At 37.6% G+C, this 19,125-nt stretch overlaps 1 protein-coding gene and 1 non-coding gene across 2 annotated transcripts in view; one reads left to right on the forward strand and one right to left on the reverse strand.

Annotated features, from left to right (window-relative positions):
- KHDRBS2 (KH RNA binding domain containing, signal transduction associated 2) overlaps positions 1-19,125 on the reverse strand; it is a 412,537-nt gene that overhangs the window by 292,989 nt on the left and 100,423 nt on the right. The window lies entirely within an intron of this gene.
- On the forward strand, positions 10,087-10,219 carry LOC126014735 (small nucleolar RNA SNORA51). Its single transcript, XR_007497734.1, has one exon. It is a non-coding gene; the product is annotated as a small nucleolar RNA SNORA51 (small nucleolar RNA).

Below are 19,125 nucleotides of genomic sequence, written 5' to 3' on the forward strand. Positions count from 1 at the left end.
CTTCAAACCCTTCCCATACACCTTCCCCTTTCCCCCCTCCGGAAATCCAACTATCCCCTCACCCCTCAATCCCATCCAGATCTCCCACCATATTAAAACTCTTCACCCCCAGTCCTTATTCTATTAGGCATCAAGATCGACCTCCTACCCAACGAACCAGTACCCAGCACCCAGGCAAGAGGACACCCAGATAAAACCACACCTTGTCTCCTGAAAGAAAAGACAGCCAACTCCCCTATGGACTCATGCTACGAGGCCCTCCCGACCAACTCCCCCTAACGCGAACTGCTCCTTGAAACCGGGCCTAGATCCAAAAGTATCCCCAATGCAAGAACTCTTCCAAGACCCCCCTGCCGCAAATATTTACCAATCTGAAGAAGGTCAGGGGGTGGGTTAGGAAGATGCCTGGGAACCCACACACCACAAGAAAAACCCAAAAGACAATGGGAAAAACTGTACTTCCAACATAGGCATAAGACCTGTAATACACCACCTCTTTACCTGCCCTCCCCCAAATGTAAGGTAGTATTTTGCACCACTTTGGTCCCATAAAAATTTCGCTAACTCATTTTATTTCTTTTTTTTTAATTTATTTATTTATCTTTTTTTTAAATGTTTGTCCTTCATATATATTTGTGAGCACATACAGTTTCAATCCCCCCCCCCTTTTTTTTTTCTTCGTTTTTTGGTAGGTGACCTGTGACTGTTATCCCATCAGTCCACCCACGAATACACAGACATTATAATGTAGCACCACTTCCCCCTACAAAGGCACACTAAGTAAAGGGGAAATTTTACATTTAAAAAAAAAATAAAAGAGAGCTCTTATCTACTAGAGATAGGAACTCATAGTTATTTAAAATATAGGGATATCTCCTGCCTTGAAAATATGTCATGTGGAATCAAATTAGACCTCAGGTGATTAGATACCATTCATCCAGCCTTGAACCCTGGATCTCCAACATAGAAACGGCACAGCTCTCCACAACAGCTGCAGGAAACAAACTCCATCCAGGACGGCCTTAATACGACGAGACCAACAACAAGGCCCAGCTCTAACATGATATCCTGACAACGGGGAAAATGCGATCATCTTGACCTTAGAGCAGATTAGCCTACCTTACCAACTAACGACAAGACAAAACCAGAAGTCTTGGCTCCCTTTGGTAGGACAAAAACCCAAGATCGGGATTTACAGATGACTGGCTGCTTGATCCACGACCAGACTGTATACATCTTGGGACCAATAAATAAGCCCTAGTTTAGGGTTTGAACTATGACCTGCACAAGAATCATGATCCCCAGCCCCAAAGATCCGGCAGAGACAACTGTAACGGAATGGGGCTTTTGGGAGCACAAAGAAAGACGCTATCCTAGGTGCCACCCTAGGCTCAGTGCAAAGACCAAGATCATCAACCACAGAAGATGGGTTAAAATGACACTGAGGTAACAGAACCTCTAGAACCACAAAGACTGACTTCATCATAAGTCCCACCTCAGGATCTGTACAGATACTGAGACCTCTAAACACAGAGCAGAAGTCTTCCACACACCAAAGGAAAAAAAAAAGAAAGAAAAAAAAAAAAAAAACACCACCGGGAAAGTAAAGGATCCTGAGCAATGTCTAGAGTTGATCCCATGACAGTATGCTCCAAGGACGGAGAAATCCCATATCTCTTAGGCCAAGTGAATTCTTTTTCGAATGACCCCAATATTTACTGTGCCAGTGCAGGAGGGAAAAAAACAAAAATACAAAAAGCACAAAACCTTGGTTATTTTTTTGATATAAATATATATATTACCTTCATTTATTATTGTTATTATTATTTTTGATTTACCAATCTATTTTGGTCGATTTCTCTGTTTGGGTGTGATTATTGAAAGTGTAGTCCCCAATTATACTTATTTTTTTTTATTTATTTATTTTTTTTTCTCTTCCTTTCTTCTCTTTCGTTATGTGCTATGCCATGTTTCTTAATTCAAGACCATGGCGTGATTTTTGTTTGTCTGTTTTTGTTTTATTTTTTTTCTACTTGTTTGTTTGTTTGTTTGTTTTGTCTGCTCTGTGTGGTGCTTATCGATATAGCTGGAGCCCTCACTGGATATTTGACACTTCTTTTGGTACTAGTGGAGTGTTTCACCTACTTTTTCTCCATCTCCCAGATTGATGATGAGAGCCTTTAGAAGGACTCCGCCCATTTTCGGGGTATTAGACTCTTACCCCAGTTTATTGCTTTTTTCTCCTTCAAACAAAACCACGCAACTTGAACTAGCTAGTCCTGACTCCAGATAGAGGGGGAAATAAGGGAGGCATCAGGACCAAACAGGTGCAAGACTACTAACTAGTGGGTTAGATACAGAGGGGACCACATATTCTAGCCGCCCTGGGGTGAGGGAAAAGGAAAAGGGAGGTAGGATAGAAACGGAGGATGACAATTTGGCGATGGGAATCCCCCCTGATTTTATGTAAATATGTACCTAAAATATTATTGTCAACAATATGTAAGCCACTATGATCAAAATAAAAATTTATATTAAAAAAAAAAAACCTGTTCAGCTTCAAAGTCATTACTGCCCAATCATTATTATTCACCATCCCACAAATTATTTGATTCTGTAGTTTGATTTGATAGTCATAGATCCTACAATCCCTTAGCCACTGTGACCATAGCCAAATTTAATGCAATATTGCTTTTATAGACTCATCCTTGACTGTACTCAGGGCCCTGAGATATTAGAAACACTAGTTTATCCATCTGTAAAATAAAGACTCCCAATTCAGCCTCTTGAGAGGCACATATCTACTTTTTGCAAAACTCCCTCTTAGAAATTCCTGATAAATCAGAAATTCTGAAGGGAAACCCAAGACCTTATTTCTTCATTAGAGTTTTAAAAATGTTGATGTAACCAAAGTTGTAACCTTTTTATTGTTTAACTTTATTTAATCAATAGCCTGTACCCAACATTTTAAAACTAGGTAATTGTAAAAATGAAGCCAATGTATAATAATGGGAAATTAATGCACTGCTAATTCAATTTAATAATAAGTCATGCAGGCCATCACTGTGCCTTGGTCATTGTGATTCAGGTGAGACCAGGAATCAAGGAACAGACAGGAGGGAACCCACCTTGCCCTAGAATACATGGAATGGAGTGTGTGGGTGACATCACCATGCTGCTTGAGACCCTGCAGCTCCAATGAGAAAAGTGACCAGGGATCAATCAGAAGGGAGGGATCCAACCTTGCTCGGAAATGCACAGGAACGAACACACAGGCAAGGCCATCACTGTGCCTCGGTTTCTGTGGGGCTGTACATACATACTCCTGTCATACACTCATTGTCCTACAAAACCTTCTGACAATACTATAACAGACAGTCCAAGTCATAGCAGGCCCAACTCTTTTCTTTTTTTGAATATATATAGCCCCCAAACCTAACTAACTAGACTCTAACACCTCTACCATATTTGAGTAAATTCGTATACACAGATTAAATAAAACCTAAAATACATCTACCTCCAACCACTTCCTCCAGAATCAAGCAGACCACATTAAAAAAATCTGAAATTCGTCAGAGACTCCTGAGTGCCGGCTGGGGAGGCGTGAGTGAGTTTCTCTCCTTTTGCTTGGCATTTGGGCCTGCCATTCCCCTCAGAGACTCCTGAGTACCGGCTGGGGAGGCGTGAGTGAGTTTCTGACTTTTGCTTGGCGTTTGGGCCTGCCACTCCCCTCAGAGACTCCTGAGTGCCAGCTGGGGAGGCGTGAGTGAGTTTATCTCCTTTTGCTTGGCATTTGGGCCTGCCACTCCCCTCAGAGACTCCTGAGTGCCAGCTGGGGAGGCGTGAGTGAGTTTCTGACTTTTGCTTGGCGTTTGGGCCTGCCACTCCCCTCAGAGGCTCCTGAGTGCCGGCTGGGGAGGCGTGAGTGAGTTTCTGACTTTTTGCTAGGCTTGGTGCCGGACCCTCCCCCCAGGGTGGCGCCTAGAAAGACAAGTTGAGCGACCCGAATAGACGGGGAGATAGGGCCAACCATCTAGACTCGCAGGTGACCTAGAACAGTCCACCCCCCTGGACCCTGGATCGAACCAGGGACTTCCCAAGGGCGTAGATAGAGCCTGCAGAATCGAACTGAGGGAACTCCTTCAAGGGAGGATTGGAGGGGGCGAAGCTCCATTGAATCCCAGAGAAAGGAGGGTGGATTGAGTGCTAGGCTCAACAGCGCCAGTAACCATTGTGGCCAGGAGTGGAATTGCACCGCTGACAGAAATAGGGAGCAGAAAGGGGACAAAACCCACTGCAGGAAGGTTGAACTCTAGGGATCAAAGGGGAGGAGAAAGGGCTAGGTTCAACAAACTCACCCAACAGGCTACTCTAGAAAAACCTTCAGGAAGGAGACCAAAGCAGACCGAAATTAGAAGCCATAGTACTCCAAAACATACCATTAAATACAAAGTATTATGCGTAAATCAAGGAGATCCCTTATAACTGGAGACAACATGACAAGCCCTATCAAGTTTCCAAGTCCACCAAAGCACACAGATTCATGGAAAGAAGACCTAAAAGCGGCCATGAGGAAGGAAATGCAAGAATTACTAAACAGAATGAAAGAAACCCTAGCAACCGAGTATAAGAAATTAATGGATGAACGACTAAGCCAAATTAAAGAAGAAATGTTAAAGAACATGAGAGATTCCATACAAAAAGAAGTGAAGGATTTAAAAGACAAAATAACAAGCCTTACGAGTAGAACCACAGAGTTGGAGAAGCACATCGATGAACTCGAAGGAAAACTGCAATATAAAAATGATCAAGAAACCAACAAAGAAAAAAAAGGCAAAGCACTGGAAGGAAAAATCCAATATCTAATGAATAAGGACAAAAGAAACAATCTAAGAATTGTGGGTATACCAGAAGGGGAAGAAATAGGGAAGGGGGAAGAACAAGTAGTCAGGGAGATAATAACAGAGAACTTTCCCACCCTCTGGAAACACAATTTAGGACAAATCCAAGAAGTCAAGAGAGTCCCTAATAAAATAGACCCTAATAAACCCACACCAAGACACATAATAATCCAAATGGCAAAAAACAAAGAGAAAGAGGAACTCCTGAAAGCAATAAGGGAGAAAAAAAACCTCAAGTACAAAGGAAAGGACATAAGAATCAAACCAGATCTCCCATTTGAAATAATTCAAGCAAGAAGACAGTGGAATGACGTATTTAAACGACTGAGTGAAAGAAATTTCCAACCCAGGGTCCAATACCCAGCAAAACTATCATTCATATGGGAGGGCAGACTAAAAACATTCACAAATATGAACGAACTTGAACTATTTGTGCAAACTAAGCCGATCCTAAGCGACTTACTCAGAGAAGAATTACACAATCCAAACTCCCGATTGTAACAACAACCACGCCACACAATACAACTGCACAACAGTCCTCTCTATCAATAATTTCCCTAAATGTTAATGGACTAAACTCTCCAATTAAAAGACACATAGTAGAGAACTGGGTTAGGAAAAATAAACCGGACTTCTGCTGTCTGCAAGAAACACACCTACAGTTACAGGATAAGCACAGGCTTAGAATTAAAGGATGGAAAGTAATTATTCAGGCCAATGGAAAACAAAAAAGAGCAGGGACAGCCATTCTTATATCAGACCAAATTGTATTCAACCTCAAGAAAGTGATCAGAGACAAAGAGGGGCACTACTTACTGATCAGGGGAACATTAGATGAAGAAGTGCTAACCCTGGTCAATATCTATGCACCTAATGTAAAGTCACCAAAATATGTGAGGCAACTACTGACAAACCTGGAGAAACACATGAAGGGAATTGTGATAATAGTAGGGGACCTCAATACTCCACTATCACCACTGGACAGATCCTCCAAACAGAAAAATAGTAAAGAAATAAGAGCTCTAAATGAAAAATTAGAAGAATTAGGGCTAATAGACTTATATAGAGCCCTCCATCCCCAGAAAGTAGAATACACATTCTTCTCAAACCCACATGGTACCTTCTCCAGAATAGATCATGTCTTAGGATACAAAGCCAACCTATATAAGACCACAAAGGTAAGGATCATTAGAAGTACCCTTTCAGATCACTATGCAACAGAGCTTATAATTGATGTCAAGAAGAAGCAATGGAGGAAAACTAATACCTGGAGATTGAACAACATACTGCTTAACAACAGCTGGATCAAAGAACAACTCAAGGAGGAAATAAAAAGATTCCTTGAGAAGAATATTAATGAAGAGACAACATGTCAGAATTTATGGGATACAGCAAAAGCAGTACTTAGGGGGAAACTCATAGCGTTACAGGCCTATGTTAAGAAACAGGAAAATAACAAAACCAACAGTTTAAAAGATCACCTCAAAGAATTGGAACAACAGCAACAGAGAAATCCAACCACAACCAGAAGGCAAGAAATCATAAAAACCAGAGCAGAAATAAACAACATAGAGACTAAGAAAACAATACAAAAAATTAATGAGACCAGGAGTTGGTTTTTCGAAAAAATAAATAAGATAGACAAACCATTGGCAAAACTTACCAAAAAAAAGAGGGAAAACACCCAAATTACTAGGATCACGAATGAAAGGGGAGAGATTACAACAGAACCCCAAGAAATACAACATATCATGAGATCATATTATGAACAACTATATTCAACTAGGCTAGAGAACCCACCAGAAATCGACAGATTCTTGGACAAACACCCTCTTCCAAGACTGGAAAAGGAAGACCTAGAAACTCTAAACAGTCCAATCACTTCAGAGGAAATTGAAGACGTAATTAAAAGACTCCCTAAGAACAAATGCCCAGGCCCAGATGGATTTACAGGTGAATTCTATCAAACATTTCAAGAAGACTTATTACCACTGTTCCATAGGCTTTTCAAAGCCATAGAAAAAACAGGAATCCTCCCCAACTCCTTTTATGAGGCTAATATCACACTCATTCCTAAAGAAGGCAAAGACACCACCAAAAAAGAAAACTACAGACCAATCTCACTAATGAACATTGATGCAAAGATACTTAACAAAATCTTAGCAAACCGAATCCAACACCTCATTAAAAAGATCATACATCATGATCAAGTGGGATTCATCCCAGGAATGCAAGGTTGGTTCAACATACGCAAATCAATCAACATTATACACCACATCAACAACATGAAGGACAAAAACCACATGATCATATCAATCGATGCAGAGAAGGCGTTTGACAAAATCCAACATCCGTTCATGTTAAAGACACTCAGCAAAATAGGGTTAGAAGGCACCTTCCTTAAGATAGTTACAGCTATTTATGAAAAGCCTACAGCCAACATTATACTTAATGGCGAGAAACTAGAAGCATTCCCACTAAGGTCAGGAACTAGGCAAGGCTGTCCACTCTTATTCAATATAACCTTAGAAGTCCTAGCAATAGCAATCCGACAAGAGAAGGGAATCAAAGGAATTCAAGTAGGGAAAGAGGAACACAAGCTAGCTCTATATGCTGATGATATGATGATATACATCAAAAACCCTAAAGAATCCACAGAAAAACTCCTAGAAACAATCAACCAATACAGTAAACTGGCTGGATACAAAGTCAATACACAAAAGACAGTAGCGTTTTTATATACAAACAATGAAGTTGAGGAGAGAGAGATTAAAAATACAATTCCATTTAAGATAGTATCAAAAAATATCAAATACCTAGGAATCAACCTTACAAGAGAAGTGAAAGATCTATACCAGGGAAACTTCAAAACACTTCAGAAAGAAATTGAAGACGATCTAAAGAAATGGAAGAACATCCCATCCTCATGGATAGGTAGAATTAACATAGTCAAAATGACTATTTTACCCAAATTGCTATATAGATTTAATGCAATCCCTATCCAAATCCAGACACAATTCTTTAAAGAAATAGAACAATCAATTATAAAATTCATTTGGAACCATAGAAGACCCAGGATAGCTAAACACATTCTGAAAAATGAGAAGTTGGGAGGTATCTCCTTACCTAACTTGAAACTATACTATAAAGCCATAGTAATAAAAACAGCATGGTACTGGAACAGAGACAGGACCTCAGACCAGTGGATTAGAACAGAATTCCCAGACATAAACCCCCAGATATATAGCCAACTAATATTTGATAAAAGAGGCAAGAATATGAAATGGAACAAAGAAAGCCTATTCAACAAATGGTGTTGGTACAACTGGAAACTCATATGCACGAAAGTGAAAATCGACCCATATCTCACTCCTTATACAAAAGTCAACTCAAAATGGATCAAAGATCTGGAAATCAGACCTGAATCTATAAAGTTTATCGAGAATAAAATAGGCAGAACACTCGAAGACCTTTATATCAAAAGGGTCTTTGAGAATGGAGCACCAATGGCAAAAACGTTAGCATCAACTATAAACAAATGGGACTATATCAAACTAAAAAGCTTCTGCATGGCAAAAGAAACCCTACTTAATGCAAGAAGACAGCTAACAGAATGGGAAAAAATCTTTTCACTTGATATATCAGATAAAGGGCTGATATCTAGAACATACAAAGCGCTCAGAAACCTGAGTCCTTCAAAACCAAACGAAGCCATAAAAAAATGGGGAGACGAAATGAATAGACATTTCTCTGAGGAAGAGAGAAGGATGGCCAACAAACACATGAAAACATGCTCACCTTCACTCATCATCAGGGAGATCCAAATCAAGACAACAATGAGATACCACCTCACACCAGTGAGGTTGGCTCACATCAAAAATAATGGGAACAACCTTTGTTGGAGAGGATGTTGTATGAAAGGAACTCTCATTCATTGCTGGTGGGAATGCCCCTTGGTCCAACATCTATGGAGAAAAGTCTGGAGAGTGCTCAAAGAACTCAGAATTGAGCTGCCATTTGACCCAGCAATTGCTCTCCTAGGCATATATCCCCAAGATGGAAAGACATTCATTCCAAAATACGTATGCACCCCACTATTTATTGCAGCACTCAGTATAATAGCCAAATCTTGGAACCAACCTCGATGTCCAACAACAGATGAATGGATCATTAAGATGTGGTACATATATACAATGGAATATTACATGGCAGTTAGAAATGATACAATCACAGACTTTGCAGCAACGTGGATGGACCTAGATCATGTTATGTTAAACGAAGTAAGTCAGAAGACAAAAGAAAAACACAGAATGGTAGCACTATTCTGAAACACCTAGAATACATAAAAATCAAAAAAAGGACATTGAAGAAGCATAACTGCTAGAACCACAAAGAAAGACTTCATAAACTCCATTCCCTGATCTGCACAGCCACCAAGATCTCTAGAAACAGGTCTGATTTTACCATCCAAGATAAAGTAGAAGTCTTCCACATACCACGAAAGCAGCAAGAGGAGAATAAATGATCTATTTTTTTTTGACGTCTTTATTTTGGTGTGGAGATTACGGTTGATGTCTCCAATATTATTTTATTTTATTTTGTTTTGTCTTTCTCTTTCTTTTTGCACTTGAGTATGATTTGATTTCAGAACCGAGATTATTGTGTGGTGCCTGTTTTTATTGTTGTGGTGCTTATCGGTTATTTAATTCGATATTTTGTGTGTGTGTGTGTATGTGTGTGTGTGTGTGTGTGTGTATTGTTGTGGTATTTTAATTACTTTTTTCACATCCTCTCTCAAACTGAGGTTGGAAGCCTCTAGACAGGACTCTGCCTATTTTCAGTATATTTGATTTTTGATTGAGAAGAGGACATATTAGGTGATGGGTATTCCCCTGATTTAATGTGAATATGTACCCAAAATACTACAGTGAAAGATATGTAAGCCATTATGGAAAAAAAAGAAAATTGTGTTTTTAATCAGAAACTTTCTTTGACTTACATGTATTATTATTATATTAATTATATTATATGTTATGTTATGTCACTATATTATGTTATATTAGTTTACCTTATTATGTTAATCAATTTTGTCCTTTAAATGAATTCTTATTTAAAAAAAAAAAAAAAAAAAACAACTTTAGTTTGCCCTGAAGAAAAGAAAAAAAATAAATAAAAGATAAAATAAGGCCTCCCAATTCTTACCACAGGCTGTGTTCTTTACACTGGCTGTATAGAAAGAGGAGGTACAGTAAAGGCACCCCATATACACCTCAACACAGGCCCCTTGCCGGGTATGTATTGTGAATTGGGGGACAAAAAAAAAAGAAAAAAAGAAAAAAAAATCTGAAATTCCAGCAGCCCAACACACCCTATGCAAAGAACAATGGGTAAATTAAAGAAACACTAGCAGCTGGAATATGGAAAGAAATTCTAATAGATACTCAAATTCTCAAAAATGTATGAATTTCATAGATGAGAGCCTAAAGTCAGCATTTAATGTCTTAGCAATGGAATTCAAAGAATCACTATCTAAAGAAATTAAGAAATCCATAGATAAAACAATTCAACTCAAAGAAGAACTCTACAATTACCCATGGCTTCCTCCACCACTGCCGCCCATGCTCCCATTCCCCACGTCCTCCGAAGACTCCAGTAATAACACCCAAGAGCCACTCCTATAAGCCTGGACACTTCAACTCTGCAGAAACCCCAATTTGGGAGGGCCAGGGAAGCAAGGGAAGAAATTAATTCGGACCTCAGGAAAGCAGTACCTTTCACAAATCAGAACTACCCAGGCAAGTTGTTCCCCATCCTGAGGTGTACTTGGACATTGGGGAAACAAGGGAAAGATTCAAAGTTAAACCACATGTAAATAGCACTTTCCCTCATCACCACTCAATGCACTTTAACCACACCAGTCATAAGTGCATCCTTCTGATCAGGACATATAAGTGAGATCTGCACATACACAAATAGGCCATAGCCCCCCTACCCCACAAATCCCACTAATACCTCAGTATACACCAGACAATCTGAGGTAGACTTGGCCCAACACCTTTCTTCCTTATAAATATATATAGCCTCAAAATCAAAAGAAAAACTCATCAAAATAATTTTAACATCTCAATCAGACGTGTGTACCTAGAATAAATAAACTCTAAAATAGATTTATAAACACCCTGAAACTCTAACACTCCAAACCACCATAAACAAAGAACAATAGAAAAACTAAGGAAAACACCAGCAACTAAGGCTATGAAGAGAAATTCTAACAGATTTCAAAGTCCTCCAAAATTCACAAACTTTGTAGTACAATAACTTAGGATGAGCATCAAGCACCATAGCAATGGAATTCAACGAATCACTAACCAAAGAAATTAAGAAATCCATAGTCAATCAATTCAACAAATTTAAAAAATAATTCTATCAATAGATGAAAAATCCAGTCAAATGGAACTAAGAGAACTAAAAAAAATTGCTAGCAAGCCACAATAGCAGAATTACACACATAGAGAATTGTATGGATGAACTTGAAGACAAAATGCAAGTGAGCAAAAATAAAGATATCAATAAAAACTGAGAGACAAAATATTAGAAGGTAATGTGAGATACTTAATGAATAAAGAGAAAAGAAATAATCTATGAATTGTTGGAATACTTGAAGGGTCGTAAAAGGGGAAAACAAAAGAACAAGTAGTGAGGAAAATAATAGCAGAGAATATTCCCTCTCTTTGGAAAGAGGCACCTGTACAAATCCAAGAAGCAAAATGAGTACCAAATCAAATAGATACTAAAAGACCAACACAAAGATATATAGTAATCCAAATGACAAAAATCCAAGAGAGATGAATTCATTAAAGCAATACAGCAAAAGTAAAACCTCAAGTACAAAAGAAGAACTTAAAAATATAATGAGGGGGCGGAGAGATAGCATGGAGGAAAGGCATTTGCCTTGCATGCAGAAGGTTGGTTGTTTGAATCCCGTAGTTCCATATTCCTGAGCCTGCCAGGAGCAATTTCTGAGCATATAGCCACAAGTAACCTGAGCATTGTGACCCAAAAAGCAAAAAAAAAAAAAAAAAAAAAAAGAATACAATGATTTTTCCCTGTTGAAATAATTTAAGCAACAATAAAACACACAATTGTAGAAACAACAAACCTACAAAATTCAATGGAACAATTACCTTCTTTGTCAATAATCTTAAATGTCAACAGATTAAAATCCCTCCATTAAAAGACACAGGGTGGAGAACTGGATCAGAAAACAAAAACTAGATATAAGCTGCCTGCAAAAACAGACACCTAAAAGAACAGGATAGACAAAGGCTTAGAATAAAAGGATGGAGAAGCGCATGGCAGTCATATTGGGCCTGCTATTCCCAGCAGCCTGAGATTAGATTTCTTTAGCATTCCTACCAGAGGACTTGCCTGCTTCAGAGGTGAGTCAAAACGACCACAGACTGATTCCTGTTGATTTCTGCTGGGTATCAGAAGCACACAGCAGTAATCTTGGGTCTTGCGGTTCCCGGCAGCCTGAGATTGGATTTCTTCAGCATTCCTACTAGCTGACCTGCCAATAAATACCATCACAACACGTAGAAAAACCCACAATACAAGTGTGAGAATGGGGAAACAACTCAGGCCAGCACCAGGCAAAGAGAATGAAGATGGCAACTCTGATGACTCAAAAACAGCCAATCACCTACTTAGTCTCTGAATTTCCTTGATATCTTTTTCTTGCTTGATTGCTATAGCAAGTACTTCCAATACTATGTTGAAGAGGAGTGGTGAGAAAAGACAGCATTGTCTTGTACCAGAATTTAGAGGAAAGGATGTTAGTTTTTCTCCATTGAAGATAATATTTGCCATTGGCTTGTGGTAGATGGCTTCAACTAGATTAAGAAAGGTTCCTTTCATTCCCATCTTGCTGAGAGTTTTGATCAAGAATAGGTGTTGGACCTTATCAAATGCTTTCTCTGCATCTATTGATATGATCATGTGATTTTTATTTTTCTTGTTGTTGATGTTTTGTATTATGTTGACAGATTTACAGATGTTAAACCATCCTTGCATTCCTGGGATGAAACCTAGTTGGTCATAGTGTATGATCTTCTTGATGACGCATTGGATCATATTTGCCAGAATTTTGTTGAAGATCTTTGCATCTGCATTCATCAGGGATATTGGTCTGTAATTTTCTTTTTTGGCAGCGTCTCTGTCTGGTTTTGGTACCAAGTTGATGTTGGCTTCATAAAAGCTGTTTGGGAGTGTTCCCGTTTTTTCAATTTCATAGAAGAGCCTGGCTAGGATTGGTAGTAGCTCCTCTTGAAAGGTTTGAAAGAATTCATTAGTAAATCCATCTGGGCCTGGGCTTTTCTTTTTAGGTAGATGTTTGATTACAGTTTCAATTTCCTCCATAGTGATGGGGGTGTTTAGATATGCTACATCCTCCTTACTTAACTGTGGAAGGTTATAAGGGTCCAGGAATTTATCCATTTCTTCTAGGTTCTCATGTTTAGTAGCATAAAATTTCTCAAAGTAGTCTCTGATTACCCTTTTGGTCTCTGAAATATCTGTTGTGATCTCACCCTTTTCATTTCTAATATGGGTTATCAGATTCCTCTCTCTCTCTTTCTTTGTGAATTTTGCCAATGGTCTATCAATCTTGTTTTTTTTTTTTTTTTTCAAAGAACCAACTTCTGCTTTTGTTGATCTTTCTGATTGTTTTTTTGTGTTTCCACTTCATTGATTTCTGCTTTCAGCTTTGTTATTTCCTTCTGTCTCCCTATTTTTGGTTCCTTTTGTTGGTCATTTTTTAATTTTGTGAGCTGCGTCATTAAGTTATTCAGGTATGGCCCTTCTTCCTTTCTGATGCATGCTTGCAAAGCTTTGAATTTTCCTCTCCGTACCGCTTTTGCTGTGTCCCATAGGTTCTGGCAGTTTCTGTCTTCATTATCATTTGTTTCCAGGAAAGTTTTGATTTTCTTTTTGATTTCATCCCAGACCCACTAGTTGTTCAGTAGCAGGCTGTTTAATTTCCAATTGTTAAAGTTTTTCTTCTGTGTGCCTTTGTAGTTCACATCTAGTTTCAGAGCCTTGTGGTCAGCAAAGGTAGCCTGCAAGATTTCTATCCCCTTGATTTTATGAAGGTATGTTTTATGTGTCAGCATGTGGTCTACCCTGGAGAATGACCATGTACATTGGAGAAGAATGTGTATCAAGGTTTTTGGGGTGAAATGTCCTATATATGTCTACTAGTCCTTTTCTTCCATTTCTCTTTTAAGGGCTAGTATGTTTTTGTTGGGTTTCAGTCTGGTTGACCTGTCAGTGTTGACAGGGCCAAGTTGAGGTCTCCCACAATTACTGTATTATTATTGATGTCTTCTTTGATATCTGTCAATAATTGTATCAGATAATTTGCTGGTCTCTCATTGGGTGCATACATGTTTAAAAGTCTGACTTCTTCCTGTTGCACATATCCCTTGATTAGTACAAAGTGTCCATCTTTGTCCCTTACCAATTTTCTGAGTATAAAGTTGGTGCCATCAGATATTAATATGGCTTCCCCAGCTTTTTTAAGGGTGTTGTTTGATTGGATGGTTTTCCTCCAGCCTTTGATTTTGAGTCTATGTTTGTTCTGACTATTCAGGTGTGTTTCTTGTAGGCAGCAGAAGGTTGGATTCATCTTTTTGACCCATTTTGCCACTCTGTATCTTTTAATTGGTGAATTTAGTCTATTGCATTGAGGGAGATGGTTGTCATAGGATTTAATGTCTTCTTTGTAGATAAGTTTGCTGTGTTTGTTGGTCTCTCTTGTATTAGAGTAGACCTTTCAGTTTTTCCTTTAAGGCTGGTTTTTCATCTGTGATGTTTCTGAGCTGTTGTTTATCCATGAAGCTATGTATCCCTCCTTCAAACGTGAACGTGAGTCAGGCTGGGTGCAGTATTCTCAGTGAGGCATTCATTTCATTCAGTCTTGTCACAATATCCCACCGTCTTTTGGCCTTGAGAGTTTCTTGTGACATGTCTGCTGTAAGTCTTACGAATACTCCTTTTAATGTAATTTCCCTTCTTGATCTTGCTGCTTTCAATATTCTATCTCTATCTGTGGGATTTGTCATTGTAATGAGGATGTGTCTTGGGTGTTTTTCTTCGGATCTCTTTTAGCTGGTACCCTTCAGGCATGCAGGATTTAATTGCATGTAGTCTTTAACCCTGGTAGTCTCTCTTTGATGATGTCTTTGACAGTTGATTCTTCCTGGGGTCTCCCACCTGGGCCTCTGGAACTCCAATGATTCTTATGTTGTTTCTGTTGAGTTTATCAAAGATTTCTATTTTCATCTGTTCACATTCCTTGAATACTTTTTCCATTGCCTAATCGTTTGTCTTAAGGTTCTTTTCCAATTTCTTCTGTTGTGTTGAGTTTTTTTACATCTCATCTTCCAGCACATTGATTCTGTCCTCAGCAGCTGTTAACCTGCTGGAGAGGCTATCCACTGAGTTTTTCATTTGAGCTACCATGTTTCTCAGATCTGTTATTTTGGTTTGGAGTTTTCTGATTTCTGTCTTTTTGTTCTGTTCAGATCGATCTATGCTTTCTTTGAGTTCTACAAACATCTTCCATATTTCTATTCTAAACTCCTTATCTGAGAGGTTAATCAGATGGCTGGAATTTTTTGGGTCCTCTGAGCTATTGTCTTCATTCTCTGTGCATGGTGTTTGCCTGCGAGTTTTCGCCATTGTTACACTTGTAGTGTAAATTTTTCTACGTGTTGTGGTGGGGTTCATTGGTTAGAAAGAGTGCGTGGCTGCGAAGTGGAGCGCCATGCTCTTCTGAGACTTCTAGATGACAGTTTTTTTTGGGGGTGCTCTTCCTAGGCCTCTGAGGAGAGTTTCAACTCTTCAAGGAAGACAGACAAGCAAAGCAAAGAGTTCCCTTCAAGTCCTCAGGGTCATCCAAGGCACAGCAGGTGGACGAGCCAGCCAAGAACTCTCTGTAGGAGACAGGATCGCAGGCAGGAATGCTGATGAAATCCAGTCTGAATCGGCTGAAAACACCAGAGCCCAAGATGGCTTTTGCGCACTTCTGACACCCAGCAGAAATCAGCAGGAATCAGTTTGTGTACAACCCGACCCACCTCTGAAGCAGGCAGGATCACTGGCAGGAATGCTGATGAAATCCAGTCTCGGGCAGCTGGAAACCGCATGACCCAAGATGGCTTCTGCACCCTTCTGACTCCCGCCAGAAACCAGCAGGAATCAGTGTGTATAAGTCCCGACCCACCTCTGAAGCAGGCAGGAATGCTGATGAAATCCAATCTCAGGCAGCTGAAAACAGCATGACCCAAGATCTGTTGAGACATTTTTCATTCTATGTTCCTTTATCAGTTATTTTCAATCACTAATCTACAAACTGGCGTAGATACGTAGAAAAAAAAAAAGAAGAAAACTTTTGTATAGGAATATTTATCAGTGCAATTCATATATGTATTACTGCATTTTATTTGAAAATAACATCTCAATTGTAAAGTTATCTGAAAATAAATTAGGAAATTATTTATTTTAATAATATCTTTATTTTAACACTATGATTAAATATATTTGTAGTTGGATTTCAGTCATAAAAAGAACACCCCCACTTAATCAGTGAAAATTTCCTATCAATCACCAATACCCCAACTCGCTCCTCCCCCAGTTGTTTTGTAACATTTTTTGTATAAAATTTACCTAATTTTAATTTGCAATTCAGCTATATAAAATATATATTAATAAAATAATAATAATATCTATAAAATATATTGTTGTGCAAATAATACATTTTCAGGGTTTTTGATACTTCCAAATAGAAAATATATAAATTGAACAATAATTTAATTCTCTATTTTTTTATTCTCTATTCTCACTAATTTATAGCTCCTAGTAAACTCTTTTTCACTTTTGTAATTATGATTATATATATATATTCATATATATTACTTTTGCATATTGCAGTCACTATAGAATATTGATACTTTTATTTCAGTCTTATTTAGATTACTTAATGCTTTAAACATTCAATATGATAAAATATGTTTTTCATATGCATAGCCCATTAGCAGGAATAAAGATTTAATTGTGAGCCAGAGAGATAGCATGGAGGTAGGGTGTTTGCCTTGCACGCAGAAGATTGGTGATTTGAATCTCGGTATCCCATATGGTCCCCAAAGTCTGCCAGGAGCAATTTCTGAGCGTAGAGAAAGAAGTAACCCCTGAGTGCTGCCGGGTGTGACCCAAAACCAAAAACAAAAACAAAAAAAAGATTTAATTGTGGGGCCAGAGAGATAGCATGGCAGTAGGGCATTTGCCTTTCATGCAGAATGATGGTGGTTCAAATCCCGGCAACCCATATGGTCCCTCGAGCCTGCCAGGAGCAATTTCTGAGCGTAGAGCTAGGAGTAACCCCTTAGCGCTGGTGGTTGTGACTCAAAAACCAAAATGTAAAATAAAATAAACATAAAAAAATAAAAAATTGTTCTGAATTAAAAAAAGGTTTAATTGTATATAAAAAACATGTTTTGAAGATACATATATCTCTTGAGTATGTTTGGACTATTTCATCCTTTGAGCTATAGCGTATTAAGATTTTATTCAAAAAAAAAAGATTTTATTCACACTAGTTACAATATTTGGTAATATATTCAGTCTTTGTATTCAACATATTTATATTGTTTTAATTTTATTTTCATGTTTTATGATAAAATGTTACATAAATTTATTACATAAATATATAAAATTGTAGTCTGCGAATTAATTCTCTCAATGAGAATTGCCTTTTCAGTTTTGAAAAGGCAAACAAATGTTAGTCAGATTTTAAACAAAAATCAAATTGTTAATATAATTGGTTATAGTTTAGCCATAATTCAATATAAACATGAAGTATACATGCATTTTTATGTGCTAAAATTTTCAAACTAAGTTTGTTTTTCTGCTAAATAATAAAATAAATTGTTTCTAAGTGTATATTTAATAAACTTTCTTCCACTTTCTGTAATTCTTTTAAGGTCTATAATAATATGGGAAAACATATTATGGGAAAACATATTGCTTCTATGTTTCATTATTGTAATTCATTATTAAATTCATCTCCATTATATAAAACTATTTTAATGTGTTGAAATAATATGAGGACAACCATACTAATCTAAATATGTTCTATAATTTCTTAAATTTTATCCATATAAAAGTTATATATGGACTTAGGGGAATAGAAAAATCAATAAGGTTATTGCTTTAAATTCAGCTGACCTAGGTTCAATTCCTATTTACTCCAGGAGTGATGTTTTAACACAGAGCCAGGAATAAACCCTGATCACACTAGGAGAGAAAATACCTGCCAAAATAAGTTATTTCTACTAAAAAACCAAAAACTTGATAAATATGTACTCTTAAAAAATAAAGGACACATAAACTCACTGAATTAAACAAACAAGCAAATTAAAAATCTAGCACTGCACTGCTTGTTTACCATACCCAATTCGGAGTGATCCCAGATCCCAGTGCCAGTAGTAAGCCCTGAGCATCACTGGTTGTGATCTAAAAGTAATAACAAAAAGGGAAATTTTTATTATGTGATAAAGAAGTAGGGTATTTCTTAAGGATCCTTGAATAAGTATCTTCTTTTGCATGTATTTCAAAAACACTTGCATTTTAAAATTCCTTTTGAAGGAATATGCAGCTTTCAAGTTTAGGGTAAATATAAAATAATAGCAGGGTATGTAATTAACTAGTTAAAGGAGAGTGAAGTCATTCAAAACCAGAAAATAAAAAAAAGTTTACTTAGGAAATATAATTATGCATATTACCAGTTTCCTTGAGATGGATTTAAAGAGAAGCTTGAATAATTCAGGATTAAAACCATCTGATAGAGAAATGAAAGAGTTGAGAAATCACCAAATAAAATGTAATGTGTAAGTTCGTAGAAGATAATTAGGAGTCACCAAAGACAAACAGTAGACATAAAAACAGTAAAAAATTCATTTACTAAAGATTATGGTTGCTGTATCAGATATTTTCTGGAAATAATGTAGTCGGTATTTTTCTCAAAGTGTATGTAAATCTGAGTGTCATTATCATTTGTCAAGTGAGCTTTAAGCTCACATGTGATAGATTATAAAATATATAAATTAAACCCAAATCATTTTAATACAATTTACCACTACTTTTAGAAAAATAATAAGCATAATAA

This window comes from Suncus etruscus, chromosome 7, assembly GCF_024139225.1.
Source record: "Suncus etruscus isolate mSunEtr1 chromosome 7, mSunEtr1.pri.cur, whole genome shotgun sequence".
NCBI lineage: Eukaryota > Metazoa > Chordata > Mammalia > Eulipotyphla > Soricidae > Suncus > Suncus etruscus.